Here is an 18,891-nt window from a genome sequence, read left to right on the forward strand (position 1 = left end):
GCCCTCTTTCTTCCATTACTATGCAAGCATAGTCAATCCTCTGTTCTTAATTCACTCTTGTATATTTTATACATACATATTCAATTAAAATAACATGGATTAATTCGGTTTAATGATTTTATTGAAGTGTTATTCAAGTCTTAGAATCCATAAACCGCTTGTGTTAAAGTGCGATTGGGCTATCGATTACGTAAGTACTTCTCCATAAAATAATCTTGAAGGATTATTTATTTGAGTAACCCATTCTAATACGTATGAATGGTTAATCCATAAAGGTTCAAGCAACAATCTCCTTTGTTAGAAGTTGGATCAGAATCCTTGCAATTAGATTTGCAAATGTGTGGGGATTTATTTGATAAAAATAATTAATATTATTTAATCGACATAAAATATTTATATTTGAGAAATATTTTCTTATTGTTTAATTAAGTACCTGAGAAGCGTTATTTGGTGATTACATAAATTATTTGTATGGATTAGAAAAAAAAAATTGTTAAAGGATGATTTCAAGTAAGTATTCTATTAAAAATGTTGATGTGTGGTTTCCTTTCACTCATGATATGTGATATATGCGGATTTGAATATGTATGGACGATAAACGTGATATTGAATTATTGATTTTCTAACTCATACGTTAAACATGTTAATATTTTGATATTCTGATTCGCATCTTAAGCATGCTATTAAGCTGATTTTGACTCGCATGTTAAGCATGCCATTTTTTTTTATTTTGATTCACATGTGAAACATGCCATTATTTCTAATTTTGATTTGCTTGTTAATTATGTTACTCTGTTAAATCGAAAATAAATTTGATTCGCATGTAAAGCATGCCTAATATGTTAAACCCAAGATGACTTAACTAGTAGTATACCTACAGCATTCTGTATTTGGCAGTATATCTACATTATCTGGTGACTCGACCACAATATTTTGTTTCTGGCAACTTGACTACACTATCTGGTGGATTGTCCACAATATTAGTGTTTTATTGGATGGACGAGTTCTGGAGAACTCATTACGGTGTGTAGCGGAGATGGATAGGATCTGTTTTCTGAAAATCTATGTTTATTTCTGAAAAAGTGTTACATTGACATCGTTACTATGCATTTTGATAATGTAATTTTGCGATTGAATGTTCTTTATGTTTATGATCTGCTTACACCGTTGATGTTATGTGTTAAATTTTGTTATTATGATTTGTAACCCAGACTGGGCTATTTAAAGCCCACCTCTATTTATTTTGATTTTTAAAATAATAATCGAGGTTAGGATGGGCTTGGCTACAAAGGTGTTCTCAGTCATTTTTCAGAAAGCTATATTTTTTATTCATTATTTTGTAATGTGTTTAATTGCTTTGGAATTTTTTTTGAACTTTGACTTTTTTTTGGGCTTTGGATTTAATGTGGTTTTTGGATGGTTTTGCATGACGAATGTTTTTAAACTAGTACTTAAGATTTTTTTATCAAATAATAATTAAATGATGATTTTTTCACAATATTATTAATCCAACTCAACGATAGTGTTTTCAAACTCAATATTTTGTTTTCAAAACTCAACACCACTTGCTCACGAAACTAATGTTTACAAGTTATATTATACTTGCCTTTTCAAAATGATGAACAAATTTTTAAATGTATAAATTTTCCGCTACGATGTTTTAAATTGAAAAAACTACGTTTTCAAAAAACTATCAATACTTAAATTTTTCTAAAAGATAGATGATTTTGATGAACTATTTCGAAAGGAAAATTATAAACAATATATGGCATTGTGTCTATTATACATATATATTTAATTAAGACAACATGAATTAATTCTAGTAACCCATTCAGATCTATTCTTGATTCACTCTTGTGTATATTATATATACATATTCGATTAAGACAAGACGAATTAATTCGGTTTAACAATTTTATTGAAGTGCTATTCAAGTTCCAGAATCCATACACGACTTGTATTAGAGTGCGATTAGGCGATCTATTACGTAAGTATTTCTTCATAAAATAATATTGAAGGATTATTTATTCCAGTAACCCGTTCTAATACATATGAATGGTTAATCCATAAAGGTTCAAGTAGTGATATCCTCTGTTAGATGTTGCATCAGAATCCTTGCGATCAGATTTGCAAAGGTGTGGGGATTTATTTGATAAAAATAATTAATATTATTTAATCGCCATAAAATATCTACATTTGAGAAATATTTTCTTATTGTTTAATTAAGTATCTAAGAAGTGTTATTTGGAAATTACATAAATTATTCGTACCGAATAGAAAAAAACCATTAAAGGAGGATTTCAAGTAAGTGTTCTAAAACTTCAAGTTTTTGATGAAATATGGGATTGTGTGATTTCTGTTAATAATATTCGATATTTGATATATGGTGATTTGAACATGTATGTACAATAAACATGATATTGAATTATTGATGTTCTAATTCGCATGCTAAACATGTTAATATTCTGATTCGCATGTTAAGCTGCTATTCAACTGATTTTGACTCGTATGTTAAGCATGCCATTATTTTTTATTTTCATTTGCATGTTAAGAATGCCATTATTTCTGATTCTGATTCGCATGTTAAGAATGCCAATGTATTAAACCGAAAATAAATCTAGTTCGCATGTAAAACATGCCCACTATAAAATTTGTTTTGTATGCCATATCACATGCATTAGGTTGGGATAATGTGTATGGAGGAAGTATCTAGCAGTTTAACTATATATTGATATGAGTAAGCCATCGTTGCCGGCTAACCCAGGGTGGCCAGTCATCGTTGCTAGGAAACCCAGGATGATTTAACTAGAGGTATACCTACAATATTCTGTATTTGGAAGTATGTCTACATCATCTAGTGGCTCAACCACAATATTTTGTTTTTGGAAGCTCGACTGCATTATCTAGTGGATTGTCCATAGTATTGGTGTGTTTTTGGATGGACAAGTTGTAGGGAACTCATTATGGTGTGTAGCAGATATGGATATGTTCTGTTTTCTACAAATCTACATTGATTTCTGAAAAAAAGTATTACATTGACATCGTCACTATGCATTCTGATAAATTTGATTTTACGATTGAATGTTCTTTATGTTTATGATCTGCTTACATTGTTGTTGTTATGTGTTAAATTCTATTATTATGATTTGTAACCCACACTGGCCTTTTTAAAGCTCAACCCTATTTATTCTGAATTTTCATATAATAGTCGAGGTTAGATGGGCTTGGCAACGCAGGTGTTCTTGGTCTTTTTCAAAAAACTATATTTTCGTATTCTTTATTTTAGAATGTGTTTAATTGCTTTGGACTTTGGTTGTGAACTTGGACTTTTTTTTGGACTTTGGATTTATTATGGTTCTTGGATGGTTTTGCATGAAGAATGTTTTTAAACTGGTACTTAAAAGGTTTTTATCAAATAACAATTAAATGATGAATTTTTCACAATATGATTAATCCAACTCAACGATAGTGTTTTCAAACTCGATATTCTATTTTCAAAACTCAACACCAGTTGCTCACGAAACAAATGGTTTACAAGTTATATTATACCTATATTTTCAAAATGATGAACAAGTTTTTAAATGTATAAATTGTCCGCTACGATGTTTTAAATTGAAAAGCTATGTTTTCTGAAAACTATCAATACTTGAATTTTTCTAAAAGATAGACGATTTCGACGAACTCTTTCAAAAGAAAAATTATAGATAGTATATGGCATCTTTTAAAGCAAATCAAGATGAGGTTTTAAAATTAAAGACGACCATTAGAAAATAGTTAAATGATTTTCTGTGCCATTAACATGGCCAATGTTATCTTCAAGATTTAGCCATAGTGTCTAGGTCAGGTTTAGGGCGTTACAGTGTGCATCCAACTCGTTATAAAACATTTGCAACGTTAACCATTCAAGTAAATCATGATGTGGAAATCTTTGGATCAGCATCTTAAAATGTTCTCAAGCTTCATGAAAGCTTTCTCCTTTCAATTGCTTGAATGTAGCTATCTCCCTCATTAGTTGGATCATTTTGATGATAGAAAAGAACTTGTGTCGAAACTTCTCCACAAGTTCATTCCATGTCGTGATAGATCCTGGTGTCTGCGAGTCTAACCAAGAAAAAGAGTTATCGATTAAGGAGAAGAGGAACAGTAAAAAACGAATAGCGTCATTGATGACCCCATTGAATTGAAATGTCTCACAAAGTTGGAGAAAATGTTTTAAGTGTTGGTTTGGGTACTCCATCAAGGTTCCTCTAAATTGCAGATTATTTTGGATCATCTAGATCATGACCAATTTATCTTGAAATTATTTGTCATAATGTCTGGCCTAGCAATACTACCTTGTACCATATCCAGATTAGTTAACGCATAATCTCTCAAAGTTTGATCTTCTCGAGCCATCAGTGGGTTTAATGGTAGTTTTGGTGGTGGTGGTGGTGGTGGTAGATCTTGTATGTTAGCTTCATCAGGTTCGATGAACAACAGGTTTTCTTGTGATGGATTGCCTGCCGCAGGTGGTTTATTTTGCATATGTTGTTACTTCTGCTACTGTTGACGGTTCTTATGAATTAGTCTTTTTGGATTAGTGGGTGACTCTATAGGTATGCCCCTACTTTGAGTCATACACTGAAACCACAAAGAAATAAAAACCTTAGAAAAAATTAAATAAAAATCATATTTATAATTTAAAAATTTATTAATTATTCTATAAGACACAAAAATTAAAATTAATTTAGTAGCATTGCCTCCCGGCAAAGGCGCCAATAACTTGACTGCCTCCTAACGTATCAACGTCAAGAGTATGAATACTGCTACAAAATATAAGGAATCAAGGCAGTGTTCGCAAGTACACGGGTCAGGTTGTAATATAGTTTTACAATGGAGTTGGTAAGTATTCCGAGGATCCTACCCAAGGGAGGCGAGTACTAAATTAATATTAACTTAACTATAAATAGATTTAATTAGTAATTTAAATAAATTATAGTACAATGAAACATAAAGGAAAAAGAATTGGTTTTATAAAAAAAACTAAATAAACATGCAAAACATAATAAAACTGAAGAACTGATATGCTAACTCGATCAAATCTAAACATGAGTGATTAGCTCGCTTCGGTAGTCATAACTAATTCCTATTTTGGGTTCTACTCAAGCAACTGGTCGCTAATCTAACAGGATCTCTCGATCTTCTACTAAACTAATGAGTTGACAAGAACTACCTATCTCTTAACCTCACAATCCAGACTGTATCAGGGTAAGGGCTGCACGAATAGGCAATGTCAATTTTAGGTTAATTCCCACCTAGATGACTTTCTAGGGTTGCCAGGCCAAGGGTTTAAGGTCTACCTATCCCAAATAACTGATCCAATAAGAAACCCTACATCAAAATTAATGAGTCCACTCGCTAATTCCCCATAATAGGATTAGTTCCTCATGGATCCCATAAACAATATAAGTTTGATGAAGAAAATAAACATAAAGAACGAATCAAGAGTAAAAGTTTAAAAAGAATCCTGAATTGTATTTGAATGAAGAGCATAATTCCACAAAGAGTTTCTTTGTATCCACAAGTCAGATTCTCCGAAGAACAATAATGAAACATAAACTGAAAATAAATCCTAAGTATAAAAGAATACTAAAACTTAAAACTAAACTGAAAGGAAAATTCTGAGTTACAGAAGAGATGATCTTTCAAGAGTTTAATGAGCCTATATATAATATTAGGGTTGGCCATCATCCTTAGCCCTAGTTTGACTGAAATTTTTATGTTAAAATACATTGTGTGGACCCAAACACTCTCAGCTTGTTAATGCTTCATGTACAGGGCTGATGTTACAACATCCACTACCTATGTTGTGACATTGAACGCATTTTGCTTGACTCAGGCTCAACTTCAGAGGTGTGTTACGACATTGTTTACCTATGTCATGACACCAAATGCAGTATGGCTATTTTGGCATTCTACTCACTATGTTGTGATGTTGAACTTTTGTGTTCCAACATGGCTACCAGCCTCGAGTTCTCATGCCCTCGAATGGTGTCTTGCACACTCACCAAATACATTAGTCTTCCTTTAGGCCTACTTCGGCCCCTAAGATCATAAAATCGGCTCAAATCACACTTTTTAATAAATTAAAACTAAAATAGAAAAACTAAATAAAATATAATAAAATTCTCATATTTCACTTCCTCTAAGTATGAAACTAGTTTAATTTGCTACAACAAATTGCGACAGATGAGATACCAATTTTGACTTCGATATTTTGAAAAAACGAGAAAAAAAATCATAAAGAGAAAAAAAAAATCAATACCAATTTAGGCTTCAATGTTTTAAAAAGTTGAGAAAATAATCCTATGTATCGATTGCATTTATACCAATGTATTGATACAATTTTGAGGTTCAATGTTTTGAAAAATAAAGAGAAATTGCATGATTGTGGAAGTATAAATTTATTATAAATTTCTTATTAGAATATATAAAATTTCATAATTACAAATATTGTATAAATTATCAAATTTACAAGTATAAAAAATGTTGGGAACCTCGAGTTGTTTGGGGGGTGTAACATTGTGGTGCCCTCCGTTGGTGTCGGGGTTGATAGTTGCGGTCCATATCCTCCTCACCCAAACTGACATGTTCATCATCCATGGACGATCCTTTTGGTGTATTCAACACACTTAAAAAATTTTATGTCGGATCAAAGCTTTTCCCAAGGGATGGAGTATTGCGAATTGTAACACCCTCAACTCAATTCGATTCGTCAGATTCGAGTCTTGGGTGTTACCCCACAAATACAGACACAAATTTAGACTATCATTACATACCATAATTATTTGCAATTTCTATTGATCACATAAACAATGACATATACAAAGATAAGTAGAGTAATTTAATTACAAAAATTATCATCTAATATCATAACTTATTACATTTATCTTAAGTCTTGACTTCTACATAGTACTATTGATTCTTAAACGCCAATAAACATGCTTTGTATGCGTAATAACCAGATATGCCACTCCATTAGCGTAGTCCCAACATCATCCCTTCTAGCGCAGCTTACATCATCCAACCTGAAATATAACATACAGGGATAAGTTCATAAGAACCTAGTGAGAAAAACACCATTTACCTTAGTGATACTTGCACAAGTCGTTCTCAACTTTTAACTTTACTTCTGGTGAATACTTCCTCTATTTTTTATCCTTTAAACACACTAGTAACCATACTTACTATGAATTTATTTGTTTCCTATCAATGACTTTGATTCTTTACTTATATCCTTCAATTTGAAAATTCTTATATCTTAACTAATTTCCTCTTCAAAGATCCATACAACTCAAAATATCATTACATATGCATACTCAACCAGTACCAATGCACAATCACCTATCATGAATGAGCACATACACAGTTGGCGGATACAATCTTCAAGCATATAGATACAAAACCTTTAATCAAAATCATCTTTTCAATATTATCTCATTTCTTCTCTATATCTTTTCAATTCACTAACTTTAGTCAAATCCTATCCTTATATAGTACTTACCATGTAACTAATAGATCTCTTATACCATACTATGTTTACTTTGTAATTTAAATATTCATATAGAACATGCCATAGAGCGTTCAAATCAGGGTATGCCACAACGGTAGTTCACTCAAAGTTTGCCTCAAAAGCTATTCTTTCAGAGTTTGCTGTGAAAGCTATTCTTTCAAAGTTCGCCACAAAGGCTATTCTTTCAAAGTTCACCACAATGGCTATTCTTTCAAAGTTCAGCAAAAAGGCTTACAAAATGCCACCTAGACATTTCAAGATTGTCGTGTTTGCGATATGGATTTTCTTAAACTCATATCGCGTGAGGTTTGCCAATCATCGTTTCGGGACACTCAGAGAACCCCCAGCAACGTATGCCATCCTTAATTCCTTTTTCAGATATTGCCATAGCCATGGACTTTTCCTTTAGATCTTCATATCAAAGTTCGTATTTTCTGTCCTGACAGACTCCATTAAACACCACCGCTGTGACTAGACACAGACCCACTTTACAAACTATTCATGCACTGAGAAAATCTAAACCCAACATTTTCATTCTTTAATATACAGCCAATAGAACATACATTCTAGAATACATATACAACCATACTTTAATGTTTCAGTACTTATACACTAATCATCGCATACTTGAGTTTGTCAGATTCACTACCCATATACATATTATACTTTCCATAGTTTTAGATTCATAGTTATAACAATTTCCTACAAGTATTTTCTTGATATGAACAATATACATGCAAGAGTCAGAATTGAACTCACCTAACACCCACATACAACAGCTTGAACTATAGACTCAACACCCATCAAGAAATTGTAGCAACCACTGCTAATAAAACATAGGAACATCATCAAAGACTTATTCAAAAACAATTTTTTGCATCTCAAACACTGACAATTCCCAAGCAGAGTTTCATAATTTCATTCTAAATCTCGAATATTCTTTACAGACTACTCTTTTTAAGTTGAACATGCAAAATCATATTGCTTACCTAGACCTGTAGTAATTACTGATGAGATCTAGAATTACAGCTTCCAACATAAAAGAGAGAGAAATGCTTTTGGTTCCAGAAAGAATTAGATAGCAGCGTTTTAAAATAAGGAAGGAGAAAAACAACCCTCTATCTCTAAGCCCATACACATATATAGATAGTCCAATTTCACTTACAAGAGCTCAACACGTATCACCTGAATTTTGAGCTCATCTTTCATAATGGCTTACAGAATCTACGAATGAAATAAATGAAAATCCAATATTTTAAATACTCGATTATACAATGTAGTTGACTCCTAACTAGATTACCTTGTATCATAACTTGAACAGTAATTCAGACATATAGGCGCACTATACCTTTGGCATGAACTCATACCATAACTACATTTTTACTTTGATGTAATCATTTTCCAATTAACATGGTAATATGGCAAAGAACTATCATTAACTTACACAACGTTGGAATACGCTCATCCTGTAATGACCCAAAATTCAGGGGCATTGAAAAAAGTACATTATCGAGCCTCCATCTTAATAAACCGAATTCGTAAATAATTATTAGAGATATTTATGAGGCTAGTAATGTGTTTAATTAAGCTTTGATTAGGTGAATTTAGCTCAATTAAGAGAAATTAGGAAAAAAATGACTAAATTGAATAAAGGGTAAAAGTTTAATTATAGATTAAAATAAAAATAAAAGGGGATTAAATAGGCAATTATGCCTATTTCATTAGGTGAGGCAGCAAATGGGAAGAAAAATTTAAGATTTTTCTTAGATTATATTATATATAAATATTATTATGGCTTTATATTAAAATTATTATTATTAAATAAATTAAAATAATGACAAATGTATGGTAATGATAATAAACATGTGTAAAATACATGAAAATACACTTGTAATATATTTGTATATTTTCTTAAATAATAAGTTAAAGATATTTATTAATTATTATTATATTATGAAATAAAATAAATAAAAACAAGTGTATGGTGATGATAAAATACAAGTGTGTTAATTAAAATATGTACATTTGTAATATATGTTTATGTATTTAATTTACTTATTATTTAAGTAATAGATATTTGTTATAATATATATTATATTATTGTCAAATTAATAAACAAATATAATACAAAGAAAGTAAAAAGGATTAAAAGGACAATTAAATGAAAAGCATAAGTTGAGGCGGTTAGAGGTGTGCATGGGTCGGCCAGGCCGGGTTCTGGCATAGCCCAAACAAAATTTTAGACCCGTTTTCTAGGCCCAGGCCCGGCCCGACCCAAAATATGGGCCTAAAAATTTGTCTAAGCTCGGCCCGAAATAAAATTATTAAGCCCGAGCCTGGCCCTGCCTGGCCCATATTAATTTTTTAGCTTATTTCATTAAATAAAAAGTTTTAAAATATAATAAATCAAATACATTTAAAACAAATATTAAAACAAGAAACAAATAAAAATTATACTAAAACAATTCTTAAAACAATACACAAATTGAAAATATAATAAAAGTGATTATATTAAAATCGAAAATAAAATGTAAATATGATTAAAATAAAAATATATATATTTAGTATATAATTGGCAGACTGGTCGGCCCGGCCAAAAAGTTTTGTTAGAGTCAGCCCGTTTTCTAAACGGGCCTCGTTTTTTTTGCCCAAACCTATATTTCGGGCCTATATTTTTACTCGAACCCTCCCATTTTTTGGGCGGGCCTTCTGGTCGGGCCGGGTAGCCCGGCCCATGCACACCTCTAGAGGTGGTTAATCCTAAAAAATCTGAGATATTTAAGTTTACTATATATTATATTATTAAATAATAGTGAGTTGTATTTGAGATTAGGTACTAACTCACTCTGTATGCATAATAGTTAAGTTCATGAGAACTTAGTGAGATAAACATCCATTTACCTGAATCATTTTTTTGTATTTCGCATCTGGCAATTCAGTTAGCCATCTCATTGTTCTTTGTTTCTCAACTTGTCTCTAACAAATACCTTCCTAGAATGTCATTCTTCACATCATAGATGTCACCCCTAACTCTGAAAGCATGTCTTACTTTTCGCATCTTTAATACAATATTCATATTCTTCACTCCACACTTTCGTGATTCCTTAACCATACCCATTCGAAAGGCCCACACAGACAAAATAATGTTATTTTTACATACATACTCTAAGTCATCATTTCTTCAAAATCCATGAATGATTTCATACATAGATAGAAGATACATTCTTTAATTATATGATTTGATTCTTTTTAGAGAATACTATTTTTCTTCTAATAATTACAAACATATAGTATTATTCAATTTACCAGACATGACCCTTACCCAGATTTGTTCTTCAAGTCTACTTAACCTATACTTCGAATTTGCCACATGCCCTGGCACATTCCATTTTCTCTATTCTTATCTTAAAACCATGTAGGATCCGCCTAACAACTTATATGAATGATAAGTCGTAATTTATACATATTTTTATCCCATACTTAGTGCATTTTTGGATGAATTATAATTAGATTTATGGAATTTGATTCTCCTAATCCTTTAATTTCATGTTTTATACTTAGATGAGCATAGGAGAGTAAAAAGAGTGAGAAATGGGCCAAAAACGGAGAAAATGGGTCAACGTGGGAAATCAACACGGCCTGAACTTCCTTACACGGGTAGACCACACGCCCGTGTCTATTTAGCAGATTCTAACACGGCCTAAGCCACCTCACACGGGTATATCACACGCCCATGCCTATCTAACAAGCTTTAACACGGTTTGAAGCACTTGCACATAGGTGTGGCACACGGCCGTGTCCTTGTCCAGCCCAAGACTAGTTCTATTCGGAAAAAGGGAACTTTTGAGGGTTGGGAAGCATTCTAAAGCATATATTAACACCCTAAGAGAGGACGAGAACACACATAGGGAGTAAGAGGCAAGGAATTACTCAAAGAAAGCCGATTGATCCATCTCAGAAGCCGGATACTCATTCAAGACTGAAGATCTCTCTTCAGTTTCCTTCAGGGGTTTTTGGGCTTTCTTTATGTTTTGTTATCATTATTCTTTTGAGATGTTTTATTTTACAAATATGAACTAAATACCCTAAATACCAGAGGGGGATGAAACCTAAGACAAATCTTGTTATTATTTTCTGAATTATATGATAAATATTTGATTTGTTCTTAATTATGTGTTCTTAATTCTTGCTTTAATATTCCAGGATATAGATTCAAGTATTGATGTGCTTATTCAAAGGAACACAAGTCCCTGTCTAAGAGTAGATCTAGCATAATTAAGCGGAGTTGATTACACCCTTAGACACAGGGCAATATAATCTGCTGGATTAGGGTCAAACCTAATAAGGGAATCCATAGATCGAGTTAATGCAACACTAGGGGTTTTAATTAGAAAGAGATTTTAATTAATAAACCTAGGGTTAGACGTGTTTAGTCTCGAGAGAGATAATAATATAAATTAGGGATTTCTACAGATTGAGTCAAGTGCATAAATCATCTAATTCAGAGTCAAATAACAAGTGAAGGCTAGGTGGACTCTTCCTTGGGTATTGTCTAAATCAATCAGTTTTCTCAAAAAGTATTTCCCCAATTTACTTCTGTGCATTCTTAGTTTAGTTAATTAGTTTAGATAAAGCTGACATGCGTGATAAGTTTTATATTTATGATTGATTGTACTTGAGAACTAACTATTATCATGATAAAGGCAAGCGCACCTATCGAACAGTAGTATAGCTTATAGCAAGACCAGGATGTCGAACCCACAGGAACTAAAAGTACTAATATTAACCTTCTTTTTATTATCTAGCCTAAAAAAAGAGGATTTGTTTTATCTAACTAATTAACTAAATTAAGAATGCACAGAAAGTAAATTGGGGAAATACTTTTGGGAAAACTGATTGGTTTGGGCAATACCCAAGGGAAAAATCCACCTAGACTTCACTTGTTATTTGACTCTGAATCAGACGATTTATTCATTTGACTCGATCCGTAAAAATCCCTAAGTTATATTATTAGCTCTTTCGAGACTAACAACGTCTAACCCTAGGTTGATTAATTGAAATCTCTTTCTAATTAAAACCCCTAGTGTTGCATTAACTCGATCTATGGATTCCTTTATTAGGTTTGACCCTAATCCGGCAGATTTTCGTCGCCCTATGTCTAGGGGTGCAATCAACTCCGCTTAATTATGCCAGATCTACTCTTAGACAGGGACTTTTTCTCCTCAGAATAAGCACATCAATACTTGAATCAGTATCCTGGAATATTAAAGCAAGAATTAAGAACACATAATTAAGAACAAATCAAGTATTTATCATACAATTCAGAAAATAATAACAAGATCCGTCTTAGGTTTCATTCCCCTTAGGTATTTAAGGATTTTAGTTCATATGTGTAAAAGAAAACATCTCAAAAGAATAATGATAACAAAACATAAAGAAAACCCAAAAACCCCTAAAGGAAATTGAAAGGAGATCTTTAGTCTTGAAGGAGAATCTGACTTCTAAGATGGATCAATCGGTTTTCTTCGAGTAATTCCTTGCTTCCTAATATGTGTATCCTTTTCCTCCTCTCCTAGGGTGTTAATATAGGCTTTAGAATGCTTTCACACCTTTAAAAGTTCCCTTTTCCGAATAGAACTAGACTTGGACTCGACAGGGACATGCCCGTGTGACACGCCGGTGTGCAAGTACTTCAAACCGTGTTAAAGCCTGTTAGATAGGCACAGGTGTGTGGTATACCCGTGTGAGGTGGCTTAGGCCGTGTTAGAATCTGCTAAATAGACACGGTCATGTGGTCTACCCGTGTAAGGAAGTCCAGGCCGTGCTGATTTCCCACGTTGACCTATTTTCTCCGTTTTTGGCTCGTTTCTCGCTCTTTTTACTCTTCTATGCTCATCTAAGTATAAAACTTGAATTTAAACGATTAGAAGCATCAAATTCCACAAATCTAATGACAATTCATCCAAAAAGTGCGCTAAGCATGGGATAAAAATATGTATAAATTATGACTTATCAAATACCCCCACACTTAAGCGTTTGCTTGTCCTCAAGCAAAATCCTCAATTCACAATTAAGAATTCAATTTTCTCAACTTATAATTCCTATCAATAATATCTCAAAATAATCCACAAGTAATCATACATTGAGAATTCAACTAGAAGAACATTAAAGTTTCAAGCATTCCAAGTTTAGCATTTTATCACGAAAACATAGGTATCTCCCTTAATCTAGGTAATCGTCTTTGATTCAAAATATTATAGAAGTTAACATCCTCACTATAGATTCACTCAAATCACTCAGGTGTTTAAGGACAACAAATTTAGCACTAAACAGTCAATATGAAAAGTTATTACCATAGGCTTGCGTGAAAATCAAATCTCCACCACTATTTCTTAAGATGATACATCAATCAAAAGGTCTTTTAGAGGGTTGTAACTTAGCTTTGGTTAGGGGGTGTGGTCACAAGCTGAAAGAGAAGGTTAGAATCGAGATTGAATTGAAAATTTACCTAACTAGAAAAATACTAAAACTGACAAATTACATTCCTAATTAGATGATCCTAGAATTGTTTTAATTCAAGCCTTACATAATTTCGTAGTATGCTAGACGACAAATCTCAATTACAACAACTTTTTTTTTTAAGAACAAATCAAAGTAACATAGAACTTTGCTAACTATTAGACATAAAACATAGCTAAGCAATTTATTCAAATCAAATCTCGACAAAAATAGGGATCAAATTAATTGAGGGGATTTCAACAATAATGGGTTATGGGTTAATATTGAGGGTAAATCAATGAATGGCTTGTTAGGCTCAAGGGGGTTCACTAAGGGTTAATTATAAAGGTAGACTTTTATGGAGTGAGTGGATTAAGCCTCAGTGTCTTTATCATCTCGACATATCAAATCAATGGTGTGGTCTTGACATGCATAATCGAAGCAAGTTCTAGAATAACAAATCAATATTTACACACTCATAGCAACAATAAAAGTGAGCATGAAAGAATTAATATATGCTCTAAAGGCTCAAGATCTCACAAAAATTATGGCTTTTTGATGTTAATCCTGTAAATTTCAACTTCATGATAATACCTAAACTTGGGGAAATAACCTAGTAATTTTTTTAATTTTCAAAAATCAACTTATCATGCTTGATTCTCTAATTACTTAAAGTTTAAATAATCAATGCATAAATGCCTATGTTTTAATTCAAGACATATCAATAAAAATCATAAATTAGACAAAATTCATTCTAATAGTGATATAAGTGAGTCATGTGAGAATAAGATAAAATTCAGAGATTTTTCTGATAATGATATAAATAACCCCCCACATTTAAGATGTACATTGTCCTCAATGTACAAAGATAGATTTACTGAAAAATATAGATATAAGATCATAAGATAGGGAGAGAAGTGAAACTTCCTGAATATTAGATGGAATCCTTGAATTGGAGTCATGGAAAGTAATCGGCTAAGGCAAGGGTGAGATTGGAGGAGGATACTCCGGTGGAGGTAAAGATTGTTAGTCCACAAGCTTGCGCCAAAAGAATATTATATCTGGAAGTAGCTATGGTCGTGGTCGAGCAGGGCATGGCAGTCGTGGATGACCTTTTTCAGTGGAGTTACAAATTCCTAAGTAATAGTGAGCTTTGGAGCTTTTCATAACTGCAATAGAATTAATAACTCTTTAGAAAATATAAAGTAACATGATTACTCGTAAAGAAATGGCCGAAAATATAAATTACTTAATATAAATTGGAAAAACTAAAGTGGAACCATTTGTTGTTCAAAGTTCCACTAGCGGCTGCGTCGATAAGTTACCTTGTTGAGGAGTTCACACCGTTGTAAAATGTCTGAACCTGCAACCATAAGGGTAACCTATGGTGAGGGCACCTTCTTAAAAGATCCTTGTATCTCTCCCATGCATCATAAAGAGTTTCTAAATCTATCTGCATAAAAGAAGAGATATCATTCCTTAGTTTAGCCGTTTTAGCTGGCAGAAAATATTTAAATAGAAATTTTTTGGTCATTTGTTCCCAAGTAGTAATTGACCCTCGTGGTAACGAGTTCAACCACTGTTTAGCCTTATTCCTTAATGAAAAAGGGAATAACCGAAGGTGAATGGCATCAAAAACGCTATTGATTTTAAATGTGTCACAAAATTCCAGAAAGGTAGCCAAATGAGTGTTTGGTTCTTCATCCTACAAACCATCAAACTGAACAAACTGTTGTATCATTTGAATCGTGTTAGGTTTCAGTTCAAAATTATTTACAGCAATAGCAGGTCTAACTATACTCGATTTAGTTTCTGTTAAAGTAGGTTTAGCATAATCATACATAGTACGAGGAACGGGGTTCTGATCTACTGGATTTACCGTAACTACAGGAGGTAGTGGATTATTCTGATTTTCAGCCATCTTCTCGGTTGTAGTATGGATATTGTCCTCTTGCTCTTCCTCTATGTATCGTATGCTTCACCTTATTTCTCTCCCGTTTCTGCGAGCTATGCTTTCGATCTCACTATCAAAAACTAATGGTCCTGACGGGTTTCTTCTAGTCATAAACTATAAAGAACCTGTCAAAAGAAAACAAAAAAGACTTTAGTAATATAAACAAAAAAAAATTTCACTTGCAATAAAATAAATGGCTAAAGTAATAAAAATTAAGCCTTCCTAATATCTTAGTCCTCGGCAACGGTGCCAAAAACTTGATGTGTGTGATAAGTTTTATATTTATGATTGACCGTACTTGAGAGCTAACTATTATCACAATAAAGGCAAGCACACCTATCGAACAGTAGTATAGCTTATTGCAAGACCGGAATGTTAAACCCACAGAAACTAATGGTACTAGTATTAACCTTCTTTTTATTATCTAGCATAAAAATAAGGGGACGATATCCATACTACAACCGAGGAGATGACTGAAAATCAGAATAATCCGCTACCTCATATGGTTGCGGCAAATCCAGTAGATCAGAATCCTACTCCTCGTACTATGTATAATTATGCTAAACCTACTTTAACAGGAACTGAATCAAGTATAGTTAGACCTGTTGTTGCTGCAAATAATTTTGAACTGAAACCTAACACGATTCAAATGATACAACAATTTGTTCGGTTTGATGGTTTGCAGGATGAGGATCCAAATACTCATTTGGCAAATTTTCTGAAATTCTGTGACACATTTAAAATCAATGGCGTTTCTGATGATGCCATTTGCCTTCGGTTATTCCCTTTCATTAAGGAATAAGGCTAAACAGTGGTTGAACTCGTTACCACAAGTTTCAATCACTACTTGGGAACAAACAACCGAAAAATTTCTACTTAAATATTTTCCATCGGCTAAAACGGCTAAACTAAGGAATGATATCTCTTTTTTTGTGCAGATGGATTTAAAACTCTTTATGATGCATGGGAGAGATACAAGGATCTTTTGAGAAGGTGCCCTCACCATAGGTTACCCTAATGGTTGCAAGTTCAGACATTTTACAATGGTGTGAACCCCTCAACAAGACAACTTATCGACGCAGCTGTCGATGGAAGTTTGAACAACAAAACGACTGAAGAGGCTTACGAATTTATTGAAGAGATGTCACTGAATAACTATCAGTGGCAAGTCATGAGAACAAAGCCGGCAAAAGCAGCCAGTGTTTTCAACCTCGACACGGTTACTATACTGTCTAACCAGGTAGAGCTTTTAAATAAAAAAATTGACGGATTGTATGGTTCTACTCAGGTACATTCAGTGATGAGGTGCGATTCAAATGAAGGAGGAGTACATACAGAATATCAATCCTTCAACCCCAGCATTGAGGAGGAACAAGTTCAATATATGGGTAACAATAATTCTAGGCCTCAAAATATCCCATACAGTAACACTTATAATGCAGGTTGGATGAACTATCCTAACTTCTCGTGGGATGGCCAAGGAAATCAAAGGCCACAACATCCTCCGGGTTTTCAACAACCACCTTACCAGCGGAAAAGAAACCAAAACTTGAGGAGATGCTAAAAAAATTCATAGCGGTATCTGAAACACGTTTTTAAAACACCGAGACAGCTCTTAAAAACCAGCAAGCATCAATTCAAAGGCTCGAGAATCAAATAGGCCAGTTGGAAAAGATGATTTCCGAATGACCACAAGGTAGTTTACCGAGTAATACTAAAAATAACCCAAGGGAGAAGCTTAATGCAATTATTGTTCGAGATAAAAAAGGGTTAGTTGAGCCTGAACTAGAATCGAATCAAGGAATTGTGGTAAATAAAGGTAAGGATGAGGTGGACCACAACGAGAAAAAATCGGTAAGTAGATAATATAAACCTCGAGTGCCATACCCCAGTGCGACAAGGAAAGATCACACAGACGAACAATTTGGTAAATTCCTTAAATTATTAATGAAATTATATGTTAGCTTACTATTTATTGAAGTTCTTTTGCAGATGCCGAATGCAGTTAAATTTTTAAAGGAGCTCTTAGCAAATAAGCGAAAGTTGGATGAGGCGTCGCATGTAGAGTTGAATGCAGTTTGCTTAGCCATTCTACAGAATAAGCTACCCAACAAGTTGAAAGATCCAGGGAGTTTTACGATTCCTTGTTTAATTGGTAGTTTAAACGTTAACAATACTTTGGCTGATTTAGGGGCTAGTATAAATGTCATGCCCTATAAAATGTTTAAACAACTAGGTCTTGGCAAACCCAAACAAACTAATATGGGCATTCAATTGGCAAATAAAACAATTAGATTTCCTAGGGGTATTATTGAAGATATACTTGTTCAAATTGATAAATTTATATTCCCACTTGATTTTGTTGTTTTAAACATAGAAGAGGATAGCGACGTGCCTTTAATTTTAGGATGACCCTTTTTAGCAACTGCTAGAACTATTATTGATGTTGGTACAGGTGAACTCACACTTCGTGTGGGTGATGAAATAATCACTCTTCAAGCTCATAATTCGAGTAACACACCGAATATTGAGGGTGGTTGTATGAATCATATTACTAATACTGATCATTTGGTGCAACCTTCTCTGTAGGAAACACATTCGAAGAGCATACAAGAGACATGTTCAAGTAACAACAAAGGACCCATCTATGGAGAACGAAGGCTATAGATCAATGAACTAGATGAATGGTAGACACAGAATTCGAGAACACACGATACACGAAAACCACATCATAACAGACTCAATGTTTCACCAAATCAACTTAATGTTGGAGACAAAGTACTATTAGATGCAGCAGACCCTCGTATTACCACTTCTGAAACTAATAGAGCAAACCATTTTATGGTACTTAACATTTTTCCACAAGTGCAGTCGAGGTAACTTATTC

At 33.2% G+C, this 18,891-nt stretch overlaps 3 non-coding genes across 3 annotated transcripts; 2 read left to right on the forward strand and 1 right to left on the reverse strand.

The window, feature by feature from the left end:
• Positions 1-3,908: 3,908 nt before the first annotated feature.
• Positions 3,909-4,015, forward strand: LOC128294528 (small nucleolar RNA R71). The gene has a single exon (XR_008284837.1). It is a non-coding gene; the product is annotated as a small nucleolar RNA R71 (small nucleolar RNA).
• Positions 4,016-15,429: 11,414 nt separating this feature from the next.
• On the forward strand, positions 15,430-15,536 carry LOC128294694 (small nucleolar RNA R71). Its single transcript, XR_008285001.1, has one exon. It is a non-coding gene; the product is annotated as a small nucleolar RNA R71 (small nucleolar RNA).
• Positions 15,537-16,909: 1,373 nt separating this feature from the next.
• Positions 16,910-17,015, reverse strand: LOC128294882 (small nucleolar RNA R71). Its single transcript, XR_008285189.1, has one exon. It is a non-coding gene; the product is annotated as a small nucleolar RNA R71 (small nucleolar RNA).
• Between the last annotated feature and the right edge of the window lie 1,876 nt (positions 17,016-18,891).

This window comes from Gossypium arboreum, chromosome 6 (assembly GCF_025698485.1).
Source record: "Gossypium arboreum isolate Shixiya-1 chromosome 6, ASM2569848v2, whole genome shotgun sequence".
Taxonomy (NCBI): Eukaryota; Viridiplantae; Streptophyta; class Magnoliopsida; order Malvales; family Malvaceae; genus Gossypium; species Gossypium arboreum.